Here is a 21508-nt window from a genome sequence, read left to right as displayed (position 1 = left end):
GGAGGCAGCATCTGTCCCTGGGGCTTCCTGGAAACCCCCCTAACATTCCCTGGCACAGAGACATTAGGAAAACCCTCAGGGGAGACGAGCTTAGGCATTCCGTTAGAACCCACGCGCTGCCGACCGTTGGTGGAACCTCCCCACGCTCAGGATTCCGGAACCGTTGTCAGGGCGTGGGGGAGCTCGAGAGACAACTCCACGCAGCTCTCTTCAGTCACAGGTGTTCCCTGTTCGGGGAAGTCCGAGAAATACCTTCCCTGACCTTGGGGAGGCATCCTCTGTCACTGGGACTTCCTGCAAATCCCCCTAGCATTCCCTGGCAAAGACAATAGGAAAACCCTCAGGGGAGACGGGCTTAGGCATTCCGTAAGAACCCACGCGCTGCCGACCGTTGGTGAAACCTCCCCACGCTCAGGATTCCGGAACCATTGTCAGTGCGTGGGGGAGCTCGAGAGACAACTCCACGCAGCTCTCTTCAGTCACAGGTGTTCCCTGCTCGGGGAAGTCCGAGAAATACATTCACTGACCTTGGGGAGGCAGCCTCTGTCCCTGGGACTTCCTGCAAACCCCCCTAGCTTTCCCTGGCACAGAGACATTAGGAAAACCCTCAGGGGAGACGAGCTAAGGCATTCCGTTAGAACCCACGCGCTAACGACCGTTGGTGGAACCTCCCCACGCTCAGGATTCCGGAACCATTGTCAGTGCGTGGGGGAGCTCGAGAGACAACTCCACGCAGCTCTCTTCAGTCACAGGTGTTCCCTGTTCGGGGAAGTCCGAGAAATACCTTCCCTGACCTTAGGGAGGCAGCCTCTGTCCCTGGGAATTCCTGCAAACCCCCCTAGCATTCCCTGGCACAGAGACATTAGGAAAACCCTCAGGGGAGACGAGCTTAGGCATTCCGTTAGAACCCACGCGCTGCCGACCGTTGGTGGAACCTCCCCAAGCTCAGGATTCCGGAACCATTGTCAGTGCGTGGGGGAGCTCCAGAGACATCTCCACGCAGCTCTCTTCAGTCACAGGTGTTCCCTGTTCGGGGAAGTCCGAGAAATAACTTCCCTGACCTTGGGAAGGCAGCCTCTGTCCCTGGGACTTCCTGCAAACACCCCTAGCATTCCCTGGCACAGAGACATTAGGAAAACCCTCAGGGGAGACGAGCTTAGGCACTCCGTTAGAACCCACGCGCTGCCGACCGTTGCTGGAACCTCCCCACGCTCAGGATTCCGGAACCATTGTCAGTGCGTGGGGGAGCTCGAGAGACAACTCCACGCAGCTCTCTTCAGTCACAGGTGTTCCCTGTTCGGGGAAGTCCGAGAAATACCTTCCCTGACCTTGGGGAGGCAGCCTCTGTCCCTGGGACTTCCTGCAAACCCCCCTAGCATTCCCTGGCACAGAGACATTAGGAAAACCCTCAGGGGAGACGAGCTTATGAATTCCGTTAGAACCCACGCGCTGCCGACCGTTGGTGGAACCTCCCCACGCTCAGGATTCCGGAACCATTGTCAGTGCGTGGGGGAGCTCGAGAGACAACTCCACGCAGCTCTCTTCAGTCACAGGTGTTCCCTGTTCGGGGAAGTCCGAGAAATACCTTCCCTGAACATGGGGAGGCAGGCTCTGTCCCTGGGAATTCCTGCAAACCCCCCTAGCATTCCCTGGCACAGAGACATTTGGAAAACCCTCAGGGGAGACGAGCTTAGGCATTCCGTTAGAACCCACGCGCTGCCGACCGTTGGTGGAACCTCCCCACGCTCAGGATTCCGGAACCATTGTCAGTGCGTGGGGGAGCTCGAGAGACAACTCCACGCAGCTCTCTTCAGTCACAGGTGTTCCCTGTTCGGGGAAGTCCGAGAAATACCTTCCCTGACCTTGGGGAGGCAGCCTCTGTCCCTGGGACTTCCTGCAAACACCCCTAGCATTCCCTGGCACAGAGACATTAGGAAAACCCTCAGGGGAGACGAGCTTAGACATTCCGTTAGAACCCACGCGCTGCCGACCGTTGCTGGAACCTCCCCACGCTCAGGATTCCGGAACCATTGTCATTGCGTGGGGGAGCTCGAGAGACAACTCCACGCAGCTCTCTTCAGTCACAGGTGTTCCCTGTTCGGGGAAGTCCGAGAAATACCTTCCCTGAACTTTGGGAGGCAGCCTCTGTCCCTGGGACTTCCTGCAAACCCCCCTAGCATTCCCTGGCACAGAGACATTAGGAAAACCCTCAGGGGAGACGAGCTTAGGCATTCCGTTAGAACCCACGCGCTGCCGACCGTTGGTGGAACCTCCCGACGCTCAGGATTCCGGAACCATTGTCAGTGCGTGGGGGAGCTCGATAGACAACTCCGCGCAGCTCTCTTGAGTCACAGGTGTTCCCAGTTCGGGGAAGTCCGGGAAATAACTTCTCTGACCTTGGGGAGGCAGCTTCTGTCCCTGGGACTTCCTGAAAACACCCCTAGCATTCCCTGGCCCAGAGAAATTAGGAAAACCCTCAGGGGAGACGAGCCTAGGTATTCCGTTTGAACCCACGCGCTGCCGACCGTTGGTGGAACCTCCCCACGCTCAGGATTCCGGAAACATTGTCAGCGCGTGGGGGAGCTCGAGAGACAACTCCACGCAGCTCTCTTCAGTCACAGGTGTTCCTGTTCGGGGAAGTCCGAGAAATACCTTCCCTGACCTTGGGGAGGCAGCCTCTGTCCCTGGGACTTCCTGCAAACCCCCCTAGCATTCCCTGGCACAGAGACATTAGGAAAACCCTCAGGGGAGACGAGCTTAGGCATTCCGTTAGAACCCACGCGTGCCGACCGTTGGTGGAACCTCCCCACGCTCAAGATCCCGGAACCGTTGTCAGTGCGTGGGGGAGCTCGAGAGACAACTCCACGCAGCTCTCTTCAGTCACATGTGTTCCCTGTTCGGGGAAGTCCGGGAAGTAATTTCTCTGACCATGGGGAGGCAGCCTCTGTCCCTGGAAATTCCTGCAAACACCCCTAGCATTCCCTGGCACAGAGACATTAGGAAAACCCTCAGGGGAGACGAGATTAGGGATTCCGTTAGAACCCACGCGCTGCCGACCGTTGGTGGAACCTCCCCACGCTCAAGATCCCGGGACCGTTGTCAGTGCGTGGGGGAGCTCGAGAGACAACTCCACGCAGCTCTCTTCAGTCACAGGTGTTCCCTGTTCGGGGAAGTCCGAGAAATACCTTCCCTGAACTTGGGGAGGCAGCCTCTTTCCCTGGGACTTCCTGCAAACCCCCCTAGCATTCCCTGGCACAGAGACATTAGGAAAACCCTCAGGGGAGACGAGCTTACGCATTCCGTTAGAACCCATGCGCTGCCGACCGTTGGTGGAACCTCCCCACGCTCAGGATTCCGGAATCGTTGTCAGTGCGTGGGGGAGCTCGAGAGACAACTCCACGCAGCTCTCTTCAGTCACAGGTGTTCCATGTTCGGGGAAGTCCGAGAAATACCTTTCTGACCTTGGGGAGGCAGCCTCTGACCCTGGGACTTCCTGCAAACCCCCCTAGCATTCCCTGGCACAGAGACATTAGGAAAACCTTCAGGGGAGACGAGCTTAGGCATTCCGTTAGAACCCACGCGCTGCCGACCGTTGGTGGAACCTCCCCACGCTCAGGATTCCGGAACAATTGTCAGCGCGTGGGGGAGCTCGAGAGACAACTCCACGCAGCTCTCTTCAGTCACAGGTGTTCCCTGTTCGGGGAAGTCCGAGAAATACCTTCCCTGAACTTGGGGAGGCAGCCTCTGTCCCTGGGACTTCCTGAAAACGCCCCTAGCATTCCTTGGCACAGAGATATTAGGAAAACCCTCAGGGGACACGAGCTTAGGCATTCCGTTAGAACCCACGCGCTGCCGACCGTTGGTGGAACCTCCCCACGCTCAGGATTCCGGAACCGTTGTCAGTGTGTGGGGGAGATCGAGAGGCAACTCCACGCAGCTCTCTTCAGTCACAGGGGTTCCCTGTTCGGGGAAGTCCGAGAAATACCTTCTCTGACCTTGGGGAGGCAGCCTCTGTCCCTGGGACTTCCTGCAAACACCCCTAGCATTCCCTGGCACAGAGATATTATTAAAACCCTCAGGGGAGAGAGCTTAGGCATTCCGTTAGAACCCACGCGCTGCCGACCGTTGGTGGAACCTCCCCACGCTCAGGATTCCAGAACCATTGTCAGCGCGTGGGAGAGCTCGAGAGACAACTCCACGCAGCTCTCTTCAGTCACAGGTGTTCCCTGTTCGGGGAAGTCCGAGAAATACCTTCCCAGAACTTGGGGAGGCAGCATCTGTCCCTGGGGCTTCCTGGAAACCCCCCTAACATTCCCTGGCACAGAGACATTAGGAAAACCCTCAGGGGAGACGAGCTTAGGCATTCCGTTAGAACCCACGCGCTGCCGACCGTTGGTGGAACCTCCCCACGCTCAGGATTCCGGAACCGTTGTCAGGGCGTGGGGGAGCTCGAGAGACAACTCCACGCAGCTCTCTTCAGTCACAGGTGTTCCCTGTTCGGGGAAGTCCGAGAAATACCTTCCCTGACCTTGGGGAGGCATCCTCTGTCACTGGGACTTCCTGCAAATCCCCCTAGCATTCCCTGGCAGAGACAATAGGAAAACCCTCAGGGGAGACGGGCTTAGGCATTCCGTAAGAACCCACGCGCTGCCGACCGTTGGTGGAACCTCCCCACGCTCAGGATTCCGGAACCATTGTCAGTGCGTGGGGGAGCTCGAGAGACAACTCCACGCAGCTCTCTTCAGTCACAGGTGTTCCCTGCTCGGGGAAGTCCGAGAAATACATTCACTGACCTTGGGGAGGCAGCCTCTGTCCCTGGGACTTCCTGCAAACCCCCCTAGCTTTCCCTGGCACAGAGACATTAGGAAAACCCTCAGGGGAGACGAGCTAAGGCATTCCGTTAGAACCCACGCGCTAACGACCGTTGGTGGAACCTCCCCACGCTCAGGATTCCGGAAACATTGTCAGTGCGTGGGGGAGCTCGAGAGACAACTCCACGCAGCTCTCTTCAGTCACAGGTGTTCCCTGTTCGGGGAAGTCCGAGAAATACCTTCCCTGACCTTGGGGAGGCAGCCTCTGTCCCTGGGAATTCCTGCAAACCCCCCTAGCATTCCCTGGCACAGAGACATTAGGAAAACCCTCAGGGGAGACGAGCTTAGGCATTCCGTTAGAACCCACGCGCTGCCGACCGTTGGTGGAACCTCCCCAAGCTCAGGATTCCGGAACCATTGTCAGTGCGTGGGGGAGCTCCAGAGACATCTCCACGCAGCTCTCTTCAGTCACAGGTGTTCCCTGTTCGGGGAAGTCCGAGAAATAACTTCCCTGACCTTGGGAAGGCAGCCTCTGTCCCTGGGACTTCCTGCAAACACCCCTAGCATTCCCTGGCACAGAGACATTAGGAAAACCCTCAGGGGAGACGAGCTTAGGCACTCCGTTAGAACCCACGCGCTGCCGACCGTTGCTGGAACCTCCCCACGCTCAGGATTCTGGAACCATTGTCAGTGCGTGGGGACGCTCGAGAGACAACTCCACGCAGCTCTCTTCAGTCACAGGTGTTCCCTGTTCGGGGAAGTCCGAGAAAAACCTTCCCTGACCTTGGGGAGGCAGCCTCTGTCCCTGGGACTTCCTGCAAACCCCCCTAGCATTCCCTGGCACAGAGACATTAGGAAAACCCTCAGGGGAGACGAGCTTATGAATTCCGTTAGAACCCACGCGCTGCCGACCGTTGCTGGAACCTCCCCACGCTCAGGATTCCGGAACCATTGTCAGTGCGTGGGGGAGCTCGAGAGACAACTCCACGCAGCTCTCTTCAGTCACAGGTGTTCCCTGTTCGGGGAAGTCCGAGAAATACCTTCCCTGAACTTTGGGAGGCAGCCTCTGTCCCTGGGACTTCCTGCAAAACCCCTAGCATTCCCTGGCACAGAGACATTTGGAAAACCCTCAGGGGAGACGAGCTTAGGCATTCCGTTAGAACCCACGCGCTGCCGACCGTTGGTGGAACCTCCCGACGCTCAGGATTCCGGAACCATTGTCAGTGCGTGGGGGATCTCGAGAGACAACTCCACGCAGCTCTCTTCAGTCACAGGTGTTCCCTGTTCGGGGAAGTCCGAGAAATACCTTCCCTGACCTTGGGGAGGCAGCCTCTGTCCCTGGGACTTCCTGCAAACCCCCCTAGCATTCCCTGGCACAGAGACATTAGGAAAACCCTCAGGGGAGACGAGCTTAGGCATTCCGTTAGAACCCACGCGCTGCCGAACGTTGGTGGAACCTCCCCACTCTCAGGATTCCGGAACCATTGTCAGTGCGTGGGGGAGCTCGAGACACAACTCCACGCAGCTCTCTTCAGTCACAGGTGTTCCCTGTTCGGGGAAGACCGAGAAATACCTTCCCTGACCTTGGGGAGGCAGCCTCTGTCCCTGGGACTTCCTGCAAACACCCCTAGCATTCCCTGGCACAGAGACATTAGGAAAACCCTCAGGGGAGACGAGCTTAGGCATTCCGTTAGAACCCACGCGCTGCCGACCGTTGCTGGAACCTCCCCACGTTCAGGATTCCGGAACCATTGTCAGTGCGTGGGGGAGCTCGAGAGACAACTCCACGCAGCTCTCTTCAGTCACAGGTGTTCCCTGTTCGGGGAAGTCCGAGAAATACCTTCCCTGAACTTGGGGAGGCAGCCTCTGTCCCTGGGACTTCCTGCAAACCCCCCTAGCATTCCCTGGCACAGAGACATTAGGAAAACCCTCAGGGGAGACGAGCTTAGGCATTCCGTTAGAACCCACGCGCTGCCGACCGTTGGTGGAACCTCTCCACGCTCAGGATTCCGGAACCATTGTCATTGCGTGGGGGAGCTCGAGAGACAACTCCACGCAGCTCTCTTCAGTCACAGGTGTTCCCTGTTCGGGGAAGTCCGAGAAAAACCTTCCCGGAACTTGGGGAGGCAGCCTCTGTCCCTGGGACTTCCTGCAAACCCCCCTAGCATTCCCTGGCACAGAGACATTTGGAAAACCCTCAGGGGAGACGAGCTTAGGCATTCCGTTCGAACCCACGCGCTGCCGACCGTTGGTGGAACCTCCCCACGCTCAGGATTCTGGAACCATTGTCAGTGCGTGGGGGAGCTCGAGAGACAACTCCACGCAGCTCTCTTCAGTCACAGGTGTTCCCTGTTCGGGGAAGTCCGAGAAATACCTTCCCTGAACTTGGGGAGGCAGCCTCTGTCCCTGGGACTTCCTGCAAACACCCCTAGCATTCCCTGGCACAGAGACATTAGGAAAACCCTCAGGGGAGACGAGCTTAGGCATTCCGTTAGAACCCACGCGCTGCCGACCTTTGCTGGAACCTCCCCACGCTCAGGATTCCGGAACCATTGTCAGTGCATGGGGGAGCTCGAGAGACAACTCCACGCAGCTCTCTTCAGTCACAGGTGTTCCCTGTTCGGGGAAGTCCGAGAAATACCTTCCCTGACCTTGGGGAGGCAGCCTCTGTCCCTGGGACTTCCTGCAAACCCCCCTAGCATTCCCTGGAACAGAGACATTAGGAAAACCCTCAGGGGAGACGAGCTTAGGCATTCCGTTGGAACCCACGCGCTGCCGACCGTTGGTGGAACATCCCCACGCTTAGGATTCCGGAACCATTGTCAGTGCGTGGGGGAGCTCGAGAGACAACTCCACGCAGCTCTCTTCAGTCACAGGTGTTCCCTGTTCGGGGAAGTCCGAAAAAATACCTTCCCTGACCTTGGGGAGGCAGCCTCTGTCCCTGGGACTTCCTGCAAACACCCCTAGCATTCCCTGGCAAAGAGACATTAGGAAAACCCTCAGGGGAGACGAGCTTAGGCATTCCGTAAGAACCCACGCGCTGCCGACCGTTGCTGGAACCTCCCCACGCTCAGGATTCCGGAACCATTGTCAGTGCGTGGGGGAGCTCGTGAGACAACTCCACGCAGCTCTCTTCAGTCACAGGTGTTCCCTGTTCGGGGAAGTCCGAGAAATACCTTCCCTGAACTTGGGGAGGCAGCCTCTGTCCCTGGGACTTCCTGCAAACCCCCTAGCATTCCCTGGCACAGAGACATTAGGAAAACACTCAGGGGAGACGAGCTTAGGCATTCCGTTAGAACCCACGCGCTGCCGACCGTTGGTGGAACCTCCCGACGCTCAGGATTCCGGAACCATTGTCAGTGCGTGGGGGAGCTCGAGAGAAAACTCCACGCAGCTCTCTTCAGTCACAGGTGTTCCCTGTTCGGGGAAGTCCGAGAAATACCTTCCCTGACCTTGGGGAGGCAGCCTCTGTCCCTGGGACTTCCTGCAAACCCCCCTAGCATTCCCTGGCACAGAGACATTAGGAAAACACTCAGGGGAGACGAGCTTAGGCATTCCGTTAGAACCCACGCGCTGCCGACCGTTGGTGGAACCTCCCCACGCTCAGGATTCCGGAACCATTGTCAGTGCGTGGGGGAGCTCGAGAGACAACTGCACGCAGCTCTCTTCAGTCACAGGTGTTCCCTGTTCGGGGAAGTCCGAGAAATAACTTCCCTGAACTTGGGGAGGCAGCCTCTGTCCCTGGGACTTCCTGCAAACCCCCCTAGCATTCCCTGGCACAGAGACATTAGGAAAACCCTCAGGGCAGACGAGCTTAGGCATTCCGTTAGAACCCACGCGCTGCCGACCGTTGCTGGAACCTCCCCACCCTCAGGATTCCGGAAACATTGTCAGTGCGTGGGGGAGCTCGAGAGACAACTCCACGCAGCTCTCTTCAGTCACAGGTGTTCCGTGTTCAGGGAAGTCCGAGAAATATTTTCTCTGACCTTGGGAAGGCAGCCTCTGTCCCGGGGACTTCCTGCAAACCCCCCTAGCATTCCCTGGCACAGAGATATTAGGAAAACCCACAGGGGAGACGAGCTTAGGCATTCCGTTAGAACCCACGCGCTGACGACCGTTGGTGGAACCTCTCCACGCTCAGGATTCCGGAACCATTGTCAGTGCGTGGGGGAGCTCGAGAGACAACTCCACGCAGCTCTCTTCAGTCACAGGTGTTCCCTGTTCGGGGAAGTCCGAGAAATACCTTCCCTGAACTTGGGGAGGCAGCCTCTGTCCCTGGGACTTCCTGCAAACCCCCCTAGCATTCCCTGGCACAGAGACATTTGGAAAACCCTCAGGGGAGACGAGCTTAGGCATTCCGTTAGAACCCACGCGCTGCCGACCGTTGGTGGAATCTCCCCACGCTCAGGATTCCGGAACCATTGTCAGTGCGTGGGGGAGCTCGAGAGACAACTGCACGCAGCTCTCTTCAGTCACAGGTGTTCCCTGTTCGGGGAAGTCCGAGAAATAACTTCTCTTAACTTGGGGAGGCAGCCTCTGTCCCTGGGACTTCCTGCAAACCCCCCTAGCATTCCCTGGCACAGAGACATTAGGAAAACCCTCAGGGGAGACGAGTTTAGGCTTTCCGTTAGAACCCAGGCGATGCCGACAGTTGGTGGAACCTCCCCACGCTCAGGATTCCGGAACCATTGTCAGTGCGTGGGGGAGCTCGAGAGACAACTCCACGCAGCTCTTTTCAGTCACAGGTGTTCCCTGTTCGGGGAAGTCCGAGAAACTACCTTCTCTGAACTTGGGGAGGCAGCGTCTGTCGCTGGGACTTCCTGCAAACCCCCCTAGCATTCCCTGGCACAGAGACATTAGGAAAACCCTCAGGGCAGACGAGCTTAGGCATTCCGTTAGAACCCACGCGCTGCCGACCGTTGCTGGAACCTCCCCACCCTCAGGATTCCGGAAACATTGTCAGTGCGTGGGGGAGCTCGAGAGACAACTCCACGCAGCTCTCTTCAGTCACAGGTGTTCCGTGTTCAGGGAAGTCCGAGAAATATTTTCTCTGACCTTGGGAAGGCAGCCTCTGTCCCGGGGACTTCCTGCAAACCCCCCTAGCATTCCCTGGCACAGAGATATTAGGAAAACCCACAGGGGAGACGAGCTTAGGCATTCCGTTAGAACCCACGCGCTGACGACCGTTGGTGGAACCTCTCCACGCTCAGGATTCCGGAACCATTGTCAGTGCGTGGGGGAGCTCGAGAGACAACTCCACGCAGCTCTCTTCAGTCACAGGTGTTCCCTGTTCGGGGAAGTCCGAGAAATACCTTCCCTGAACTTGGGGAGGCAGCCTCTGTCCCTGGGACTTCCTGCAAACCCCCCTAGCATTCCCTGGCACAGAGACATTTGGAAAACCCTCAGGGGAGACGAGCTTAGGCATTCCGTTAGAACCCACGCGCTGCCGACCGTTGGTGGAACCTCCCCACGCTCAGGATTCCGGAACCATTGTCAGTGCGTGGCGGAGCTCGAGAGACAACTGCACGCAGCTCTCTTCAGTCACAGGTGTTCCCTGTTCGGGGAAGTCCGAGAAATAACTTCTCTTAACTTGGGGAGGCAGCCTCTGTCCCTGGGACTTCCTGCAAACACCCCTAGCATTCCCTGGCACAGAGACATTAGGAAAACCCTCAGGGGAGACGAGTTTAGGCTTTCCGTTAGAACCCACGCGATGCCGACAGTTGGTGGAACCTCCCCACGCTCAGGATTCCGGAACCATTGTCAGTGCGTGGGGGAGCTCGAGAGACAACTCCACGCAGCTCTTTTCAGTCACAGGTGTTCCCTGTTCGGGGAAGTCCGAGAAACTACCTTCTCTGAACTTGGGGAGGCAGCGTCTGTCGCTGGGACTTCCTGCAAACCCCCCTAGCATTCCCTGGCAGAGAGACATTAGGAAAACCCTCAGGGCAGACGAGCTTAGGCATTCCGTTAGAACCCACGCGCTGCCGACCGTTGCTGGAACCTCCCCACGCTCAGGATTCCGGAACCATTGTCAGTGCGTGGGGGAGCTCGAGAGACAACTCCACGCAGCTCTCTTCAGTCACAGGGGTTCCGTGTTCAGGGAAGTCCGAGAAATACTTTCTCTGACCTTGGGAAGGCAGCCTCTGTCCCGGGGACTTCCTGCAAACCCCCCTAGCATTCCCTGGCACAGAGATATTAGGAAAACCCACAGGGGAGAACAGCTTAGGCATTCCGTTAGAACCCACGCGCTGCCGACCGTTGGTGGAACCTCCCCACGCTCAGGATTCCGGAACCATTGTCAGTGCGTGGGGGAGCTCGAGAGACAACTCCACGCAGCTCTCTTCAGTCACAGGTGTTCCCTGTTCGGGGAAGTCCGAGAAATACCTTCCCTGAACTTGGGGAGGCAGCCTCTTTCCCTGGGACTTCCTGCAAACACCCCTAGCATTCCCGGGAACAGTGACATTAGGAAAATCCTCAGGGGAGACGAGCTTAGGCATTCCGTTAGAACCCACGCGCTGCCGACCGTTGCTGGAACCTCCCCACGCTCAGGATTCCGGAACAATTGTCAGTGCGTGGGGGAGCTCGAGAGACAACTGCACGCAGCTCTCTTCAGTCACAGGTGTTCCCTGTTCGGGGAAGTCAGAGAAATAACTTCTCTTAACTTGTGGAGGCAGCCTCTGTCCCTGGGAATTCCTGCAAACCCCCCTAGCATTCCCTGGCACAGAGACATTAGGAAAACCCTCAGGGGAGACGAGCTAAGGCATTCCGTTAGAACCCACGCGCTGCCGACCGTTGGTGGAACCTCCCCACGCTCAGGATTCCGGAACCATTGTCAGTGCATGGGGGAGCTCGAGAGACAACTCCACGCAGCTCTCTTCAGTCACAGGTGTTCCCTGTTCGGGGAAGTCCGAAAAATACCTTCCCTGACCTTGGGGAGACAGCCTCTGTCCCTGGGACTTCCTGGAAACACCCCTAGCATTCCGTGGCACAGAGACATTAGGAAAATCCTCAGGGGAGACGAGCATAGGCATTCAGTTTGAACCCACGCGCTGCCGACCGTTGGTGGAACCTCCCCACTCTCAGGATTCCTGAACCATTGTCAGTGCGTGGGGGAGCTCGAGAGACAACTCCACGCAGCTCTCTTCGGTCACAGGTGTTCCCTGTTCGGGGAAGTCCGAGAAATACCTTCCCTGACCTTGGGGAGGCAGCCTCTGTCCCTGGGACTTCCTGCAAACCCCCCTAGCATTCCCTGGCACAGAGATATTAGGAAAACCCTCAGGGGAGACGAGCTTAGGCATTCCGTTCGAACCCACGCGCTGCCGACCGTTGGTGGAACCTCCCCACGCTCAGGATTCCGGAACCATTGTCAGTGCGTGGGGGACCTCGAGAGACAACTCCACGCAGCTCTTTTCAGTCATACGTGTTCCCTGATCGGGGAAGTCCGAGAAATACCTTCTCTGAACTTGGGGAGGCAGCCTCTGTCCCTGGGATTTCCTGCAAACCCCCTTAGCATTCCCTGGCACAGAGACATTAGGAAAACCCTCAGGGCAGACGAGCTTATGCATTCCGTTAGAACCCACGCGCTGCCGACCGTTGCTGGAACCTCCCCACGCTCAGGATTCCGGAACTATTGTCAGAGCGTGGGGAACTCGAGAGACAACTCCACGCAGCTTTCTTCAGTCACAGGTGTTCCGTGTTCAGGGAAGTCCGAGAAATACATTCTCTGACCTTGGGAAGGCAGCCTCTGTCACGGGGACTTCCTGCAAACCCCCCTAGCATTCCCTGGCACAGAGACATTAGGAAAACCCTCAGGGGAGACGAGCTTAGGCATTCCGTTTGAATCCACTCGCTGCCGACCGTTGGTGGAACCTCCCCACGCTCAGGATTCCGGAACCATTGTCAGTGCGTGGGGGAGCTCGAGAGACAACTCCACGCAGCTCTCTTCAGTCACAGGTGTTCCCTGTGCGGGGAAGTCCGAGAAATAACTTCTATTAACTTGGGGAGGCAGCCCCTGTCCCTGGGAATTCCTGCAAACACCCCTAGCATTCCCTGGCACAGAAACATTAGGAAAACACTCAGGGGAGACGAGCTTAGGCATTCCGTTAGAACCCACGGCTGCCGACCGTTGGTGGAACCTCCCCACGTTCAGGATTCCGGAACCATTGTCAGTGCATGGGGGAGCTCGAGAGACAACTCCACGCAGCTCTCTTCAGTCACAGGTGTTCCCTGTTCGGGGAAGTCCGAAAAATACCTTCCCTGACCTTGGGGAGGCAGCCTCTGTCCCTGGGACTTCCTGCAAACCCCCCTAGCATTCCCTGGCACAGAGACATTAGGAAAATCCTCAGGGGAGACGAGCTTAGGCATTCCGAGAGAACCCACGCGCTGCCGACCTTTGGTGGAACCTCCCCAAGCTCAAGATTCCGGAACCATTGTCAGTGCGTGGGGGAGCTCGAGAGACAACTCCACGCAGCTCTCTTCAGTCACAGGTGTTCCCTGTTCGGGGAAGTCCGAGAAATACCTTCCCTGACCTTGGGAAGGCAGCCTCTGTCCCTGGGACTTCCTGCAAACCCCCCTAGCATTCCCTGGCACAGAGATATTTGGAAAATCCTCAGGGGAGACGAGCTTAGGCATTCCGTTAGAACCCACGCGCTGCCGACCGTTGGTGGAAATTCCCCACGCTCAGGATTCCGGAACCATTGTCAGTGCGTGGGGGAGCTCGAGAGACAACTCCACGCAGCTCTCTTCAGTCACAGGAGTTCCCTGTTCGGGGAAGTCTGAGAAATACCTTCTCTGACCTTGGGGAGGCAGCCTCTGTCCCTGGGACTTCCTGCAAACACCCCTAGCATTCCCTGGCACAGAGATATTAGGAAAACCCTCAGGGGAGACGAGCTTAGGCATTCCGTTAGAACCCACGCGCTGCCGACCGTTGGTGGAACCTCCCCACGCTCAGGATTCCGGAACCATTGTCAGTGCGTGGGGGAGCTCGAGAGACAACTCCACGCAGCTCTCTTCAGTCACAGGTGTTCCCTGTTCGGGGAAGTCCGAGAAATACCTTCCCTGAACTTGGGGAATCAGCCTCTGTCCCTGGGACTTCCTGCAAACCCTCCAAGCATTCCCTGGAACAGAGACATTAGGAAAACCCTCAGGGGAGACGAGCTTAGGCATTCCCTTAGAACCCACGCGCTGCCGACCGTTGGTGGAACCTCCCCACGCTCAGGATTCCGGAACCATTGTCAGTGCGTGGGGGAGCTCGAGAGACAACTCCACGCAGCTCTCTTCAGTCACAGGTGTTCCCTGTTCGGGGAAGTCCGAGAAATACCTTCCCTGACCTTGGGGAGGCAGCCTCTGTCCCTGGGACTTCCTGCAAACCCCCCTAGCATTCCCTGGCACAGAGACATTAGGAAAACCCTCAGGGGAGACGAGCTTAGGCATTCCGTTAGAACCCACGCGCTGCCGACCGTTGGTGGAACCTCCACACGCTCAGGATTCCGGAACCATTGTCAGTGCGTGGGGGAGCTCGAGAGACAACTCCACGCAGCTCTCTTCAGTCACAGGTTTTCCCTGTTCGGGGAAGTCCGAGAAATACCGTCTCTGACCTTAGGGAGGCAGCCTCTGACCCTGGGACTTCCTGCAAACACCCCTAGCATTCCCTGGCACAGAGACATTAGGAAAATCCTCAGGGGAGACGAGCTTAGGCATTCCGTTAGAACCCACGCGCTGCCGACCGTTGGTGGAACCTCCCCACGCTCAGGATTCCGGAATCGTTGTCAGTGCGTGGGGGAGCTCGAGAGACAACTCCACGCAGCTCTCTTCAGTCACAGGTGTTCCATGTTCGGGGAAGTCCGAGAAATACCTTTCTGACCTTGGGGAGGCAGCCTCTGACCCTGGGACTTCCTGCAAACCCCCCTAGCATTCCCTGGCACAGAGACATTAGGAAAACCCTCAGGGGAGACGAGCTTAGGCATTCCGTTAGAACCCACGCGCTGCCGACCGTTGGTGGAACCTCCCCACGCTCAGGACTCCGGAACCGTTCTCAGTGTGTGGGGGAGCTCGAGAGACAACTCCACGCAGCTCTCTTCAGTCACAGGTGTTCCCTGTTCGGGGAAGTCCGAGAAATAGCTTCTCTGACCTTGGGGAGGCAGCCTCTGTCCATGGGACTTCCTGGAAACACCCCTAGCATTCCCTGGCACAGAGACATTAGGAAAACCCTCAGGGGAGAGAGCTTAGGCATTCCGTTAGAACCCACGCGCTGCCGACCGTTGGTGGAACCTCCCCACGCTCAGGATTCCAGAACCATTGTCAGCGCGTGGGAGAGCTCGAGAGACAACTCCACGCAGCTCTCTTCAGTCACAGGTGTTCCCTGTCCGGGGAAGTCCAAGAAAGACCTTCCCTGAACTTGGGGAGGCAGCCTCTGTCCCTGGGGCTTCCTGGAAACCCCCCTAACATTCCCTGGCACAGAGACATTAGGAAAACCCTCAGGGCAGACGAGCTTAGGCATTCCGTTAGAACCCACGCGCTGCCGACCGTTGCTGGAACCTCCCCACCCTCAGGATTCCGGAAACATTGTCAGTGCGTGGGGGAGCTCGAGAGACAACTCCACGCAGCTCTCTTCAGTCACAGGTGTTCCGTGTTCAGGGAAGTCCGAGAAATATTTTCTCTGACCTTGGGAAGGCAGCCTCTGTCCCGGGGACTTCCTGCAAACCCCCCTAGCATTCCCTGGCACAGAGATATTAGGAAAACCCACAGGGGAGACGAGCTTAGGCATTCCGTTAGAACCCACGCGCTGACGACCGTTGGTGGAACCTCTCCACGCTCAGGATTCCGGAACCATTGTCAGTGCGTGGGGGAGCTCGAGAGACAACTCCACGCAGCTCTCTTCAGTCACAGGTGTTCCCTGTTCGGGGAAGTCCGAGAAATACCTTCCCTGAACTTGGGGAGGCAGCCTCTGTCCCTGGGACTTCCTGCAAACCCCCCTAGCATTCCCTGGCCCAGAGACATTTGGAAAACCCTCAGGGGAGACGAGCTTAGGCATTCCGTTAGAACCCACGCGCTGCCGACCGTTGGTGGAACCTCCCCACGCTCAGGATTCCGGAACCATTGTCAGTGCGTGGGGGAGCTCGAGAGACAACTGCACGCAGCTCTCTTCAGTCACAGGTGTTCCCTGTTCGGGGAAGTCCGAGAAATAACTTCTCTTAACTTGGGGAGGCAGCCTCTGTCCCTGGGACTTCCTGCAAACACCCCTAGCATTCCCTGGCACAGAGACATTAGGAAAACCCTCAGGGGAGACGAGTTTAGGCTTTCCGTTAGAACCCACGCGATGCCGACAGTTGGTGGAACCTCCCCACGCTCAGGATTCCGGAACCATTGTCAGTGCGTGGGGGAGCTCGAGAGACAACTCCACGCAGCTCTTTTCAGTCACAGGTGTTCCCTGTTCGGGGAAGTCCGAGAAACTACCTTCTCTGAACTTGGGGAGGCAGCGTCTGTCGCTGGGACTTCCTGCAAACCCCCCTAGCATTCCCTGGCAGAGAGACATTAGGAAAACCCTCAGGGCAGACGAGCTTAGGCATTCCGTTAGAACCCACGCGCTGCCGACCGTTGCTGGAACCTCCCCACGCTCAGGATTCCGGAACCATTGTCAGTGCGTGGGGGAGCTCGAGAGACAACTCCACGCAGCTCTCTTCAGTCACAGGGGTTCCGTGTTCAGGGAAGTCCGAGAAATACTTTCTCTGACCTTGGGAAGGCAGCCTCTGTCCCGGGGACTTCCTGCAAACCCCCCTAGCATTCCCTGGCACAGAGATATTAGGAAAACCCACAGGGGAGAACAGCTTAGGCATTCCGTTAGAACCCACGCGCTGCCGACCGTTGGTGGAACCTCCCCACGCTCAGGATTCCGGAACCATTGTCAGTGCGTGGGGGAGCTCGAGAGACAACTCCACGCAGCTCTCTTCAGTCACAGGTGTTCCCTGTTCGGGGAAGTCCGAGAAATACCTTCCCTGAACTTGGGGAGGCAGCCTCTGTCCCTGGGACTTCCTGCAAACACCCCTAGCATTCCCGGGAACAGTGACATTAGGAAAATCCTCAGGGGAGACGAGCTTAGGCATTCCGTTAGAACCCACGCGCTGCCGACCGTTGCTGGAACCTCCCCACGCTCAGGATTCCGGAACAATTGTCAGTGCGTGGGGGAGCTCGAGAGACAACTGCACGCAGCTCTCTTCAGTCACAGGTGTTCCCTGTTCGGGGAAGTCAGAGAAATACTCTTAACTTGTGGAGGCAGCCTCTGTCCCTGGGAATTCCTGCAAACCCCCCTAGCATTCCCTGGCACAGAGACATTAGGAAAACCCTCAGGGGAGACGAGCTAAGGCATTCCGTTAGAACCCACGCGCTGCCGACCGTTGGTGGAACCTCCCCACGCTCAGGATTCCGGAACCATTGTCAGTGCATGGGGGAGCTCGAGAGACAACTCCACGCAGCTCTCTTCAGTCACAGGTGTTCCCTGTTCGGGGAAGTCCGAAAAATACCTTCCCTGACCTTGGGGAGACAGCCTCTGTCCCTGGGACTTCCTGGAAACACCCCTAGCATTCCGTGGCACAGAGACATTAGGAAAATCCTCAGGGGAGACGAGCATAGGCATTCAGTTTGAACCCACGCGCTGCCGACCGTTGGTGGAACCTCCCCACTCTCAGGATTCCTGAACCATTGTCAGTGCGTGGGGGAGCTCGAGAGACAACTCCACGCAGCTCTCTTCGGTCACAGGTGTTCCCTGTTCGGGGAAGTCCGAGAAATACCTTCCCTGACCTTGGGGAGGCAGCCTCTGTCCCTGGGACTTCCTGCAAACCCCCCTAGCATTCCCTGGCACAGAGATATTAGGAAAACCCTCAGGGGAGACGAGCTTAGGCATTCCGTTCGAACCCACGCGCTGCCGACCGTTGGTGGAACCTCCCCACGCTCAGGATTCCGGAACCATTGTCAGTGCGTGGGGGACCTCGAGAGACAACTCCACGCAGCTCTTTTCAGTCATACGTGTTCCCTGATCGGGGAAGTCCGAGAAATACCTTCTCTGAACTTGGGGAGGCAGCCTCTGTCCCTGGGATTTCCTGCAAACCCCCTTAGCATTCCCTGGCACAGAGACATTAGGAAAACCCTCAGGGCAGACGAGCTTATGCATTCCGTTAGAACCCACGCGCTGCCGACCGTTGCTGGAACCTCCCCACGCTCAGGATTCCGGAACTATTGTCAGAGCGTGGGGAACTCGAGAGACAACTCCACGCAGCTTTCTTCAGTCACAGGTGTTCCGTGTTCAGGGAAGTCCGAGAAATACATTCTCTGACCTTGGGAAGGCAGCCTCTGTCACGGGGACTTCCTGCAAACCCCCCTAGCATTCCCTGGCACAGAGACATTAGGAAAACCCTCAGGGGAGACGAGCTTAGGCATTCCGTTTGAATCCACTCGCTGCCGACCGTTGGTGGAACCTCCCCACGCTCAGGATTCCGGAACCATTGTCAGTGCGTGGGGGAGCTCGAGAGACAACTCCACGCAGCTCTCTTCAGTCACAGGTGTTCCCTGTGCGGGGAAGTCCGAGAAATAACTTCTATTAACTTGGGGAGGCAGCCCCTGTCCCTGGGAATTCCTGCAAACACCCCTAGCATTCCCTGGCACAGAAACATTAGGAAAACACTCAGGGGAGACGAGCTTAGGCATTCCGTTAGAACCCAAGGCTGCCGACCGTTGGTGGAACCTCCCCACGTTCAGGATTCCGGAACCATTGTCAGTGCATGGGGGAGCTCGAGAGACAACTCCACGCAGCTCTCTTCAGTCACAGGTGTTCCCTGTTCGGGGAAGTCCGAAAAATACCTTCCCTGACCTTGGGGAGGCAGCCTCTGTCCCTGGGACTTCCTGCAAACCCCCCTAGCATTCCCTGGCACAGAGACATTAGGAAAATCCTCAGGGGAGACGAGCTTAGGCATTCCGAGAGAACCCACGCGCTGCCGACCTTTGGTGGAACCTCCCCAAGCTCAAGATTCCGGAACCATTGTCAGTGCGTGGGGGAGCTCGAGAGACAACTCCACGCAGCTCTCTTCAGTCACAGGTGTTCCCTGTTCGGGGAAGTCCGAGAAATACCTTCCCTGACCTTGGGAAGGCAGCCTCTGTCCCTGGGACTTCCTGCAAACCCCCCTAGCATTCCCTGGCACAGAGATATTTGGAAAATCCTCAGGGGAGACGAGCTTAGGCATTCCGTTAGAACCCACGCGCTGCCGACCGTTGGTGGAAATTCCCCACGCTCAGGATTCCGGAACCATTGTCAGTGCGTGGGGGAGCTCGAGAGACAACTCCACGCAGCTCTCTTCAGTCACAGGAGTTCCCTGTTCGGGGAAGTCTGAGAAATACCTTCTCTGACCTTGGGGAGGGAGCCTCTGTCCCTGGGACTTCCTGCAAACACCCCTAGCATTCCCTGGCACAGAGATATTAGGAAAACCCTCAGGGGAGACGAGCTTAGGCATTCCGTTAGAACCCACGCGCTGCCGACCGTTGGTGGAACCTCCCCACGCTCAGGATTCCGGAACCATTGTCAGTGCGTGGGGGAGCTCGAGAGACAACTCCACGCAGCTCTCTTCAGTCACAGGTGTTCCCTGTTCGGGGAAGTCCGAGAAATACCTTCCCTGAACTTGGGGAATCAGCCTCTGTCCCTGGGACTTCCTGCAAACCCTCCAAGCATTCCCTGGAACAGAGACATTAGGAAAACCCTCAGGGGAGACGAGCTTAGGCATTCCCTTAGAACCCACGCGCTGCCGACCGTTGGTGGAACCTCCCCACGCTCAGGATTCCGGAACCATTGTCAGTGCGTGGGGGAGCTCGAGAGACAACTCCACGCAGCTCTCTTCAGTCACAGGTGTTCCCTGTTCGGGGAAGTCCGAGAAATACCTTCCCTGACCTTGGGGAGGCAGCCTCTGTCCCTGGGACTTCCTGCAAACCCCCCTAGCATTCCCTGGCACAGAGACATTAGGAAAACCCTCAGGGGAGACGAGCTTAGGCATTCCGTTAGAACCCACGCGCTGCCGACCGTTGGTGGAACCTCCACACGCTCAGGATTCCGGAACCATTGTCAGTGCGTGGGGGAGCTCGAGAGACAACTCCACGCAGCTCTCTTCAGTCACAGGTTTTCCCTGTTCGGGGAAGTCCGAGAAATACCTTCTCTGACCTTAGGGAGGCAGCCTCTGACCCTGGGACTTCCTGCAAACACCCCTAGCATTCCCTGGCACAGAGACATTAGGAAAATCCTCAGGGGAGACGAGCTTAGGCATTCCGTTAGAACCCACGCGCTGCCGACCGTTGGTGGAACCTCCCCACGCTCAGGATTCCGGAATCGTTGTCAGTGCGTGGGGGAGCTCGAGAGACAACTCCACGCAGCTCTCTTCAGTCACAGGTGTTCCATGTTCGGGGAAGTCCGAGAAATACCTTTCTGACCTTGGGGAGGCAGCCTCTGACCCTGGGACTTCCTGCAAACCCCCCTAGCATTCCCTGGCACAGAGACATTAGGAAAACCCTCAGGGGAGACGAGCTTAGGCATTCCGTTAGAACCCACGCGCTGCCGACCGTTGGTGGAACCTCCCCACGCTCAGGATTCCGGAACCATTGTCAGCGCGTGGGGGAGCTCGAGAGACAACTCCACGCAGCTCTCTTCAGTCACAGGTGTTCCCTGTTCGGGGAAGTCCGAGAAATACCTTCCCTGAACTTGGGGAGGCAGCCTCTGTCCCTGGGACTTCCTGCAAACCCCCCTAGCATTCCCTGGCACAGAGATATTAGGAAAACCCTCAGGGGACACTAGCTTAGGCATTCCGTTAGAACCCACGCGCTGCCGACCGTTGGTGGAACCTCCCCACGCTCAGGACTCCGGAACCGTTCTCAGTGTGTGGGGGAGCTCGAGAGACAACTCCACGCAGCTCTCTTCAGTCACAGGTGTTCCCTGTTCGGGGAAGTCCGAGAAATAGCTTCTCTGACCTTGGGGAGGCAGCCTCTGTCCCTGGGACTTCCTGGAAACACCCCTAGCATTCCCTGGCACAGAGACATTAGGAAAACCCTCAGGGGAGAGAGCTTAGGCATTCCGTTAGAACCCACGCGCTGCCGACCGTTGGTGGAACCTCCCCACGCTCAGGATTCCAGAACCATTGTCAGCGCGTGGGAGAGCTCGAGAGACAACTCCACGCAGCTCTCTTCAGTCACAGGTGTTCCCTGTCCGGGGAAGTCCAAGAAAGACCTTCCCTGAACTTGGGGAGGCAGCCTCTGTCCCTGGGGCTTCCTGGAAACCCCCCTAACATTCCCTGGCACAGAGACATTAGGAAAACCCTCAGGGGAGACGAGCTTAGGCATTCCGTTAGAACCCACGCGCTGCCGACCGTTGGTGGAACCTCCCCACGCTCAGGATTCCGGAACCGTTGTCAGGGCGTGGGGGAGCTCGAGAGACAACTCCACGCAGCTCTCTTCAGTCACAGGTGTTCCCTGTTCGGGGAAGTCCGAGAAAAACCTTCCCTGACCTTGGGGAGGCATCCTCTGTCACTGGGACTTCCTGCAAATCCCCCTAGCATTCCCTGGCAGAGACAATAGGAAAACCCTCAGGGGAGACGGGCTTAGGCATTCCGTAAGAACCCACGCGCTGCCGACCGTTGGTGGAACCTCCCCACGCTCAGGATTCCGGAAACATTGTC

The sequence above is a fragment of the Vicugna pacos genome, unplaced genomic scaffold (assembly GCF_048564905.1).
Source record: "Vicugna pacos unplaced genomic scaffold, VicPac4 SAC-SAT, whole genome shotgun sequence".
Lineage (NCBI taxonomy): Eukaryota > Metazoa > Chordata > Mammalia > Artiodactyla > Camelidae > Vicugna > Vicugna pacos.
Note: the sequence above shows the minus strand (reverse complement) of the source record.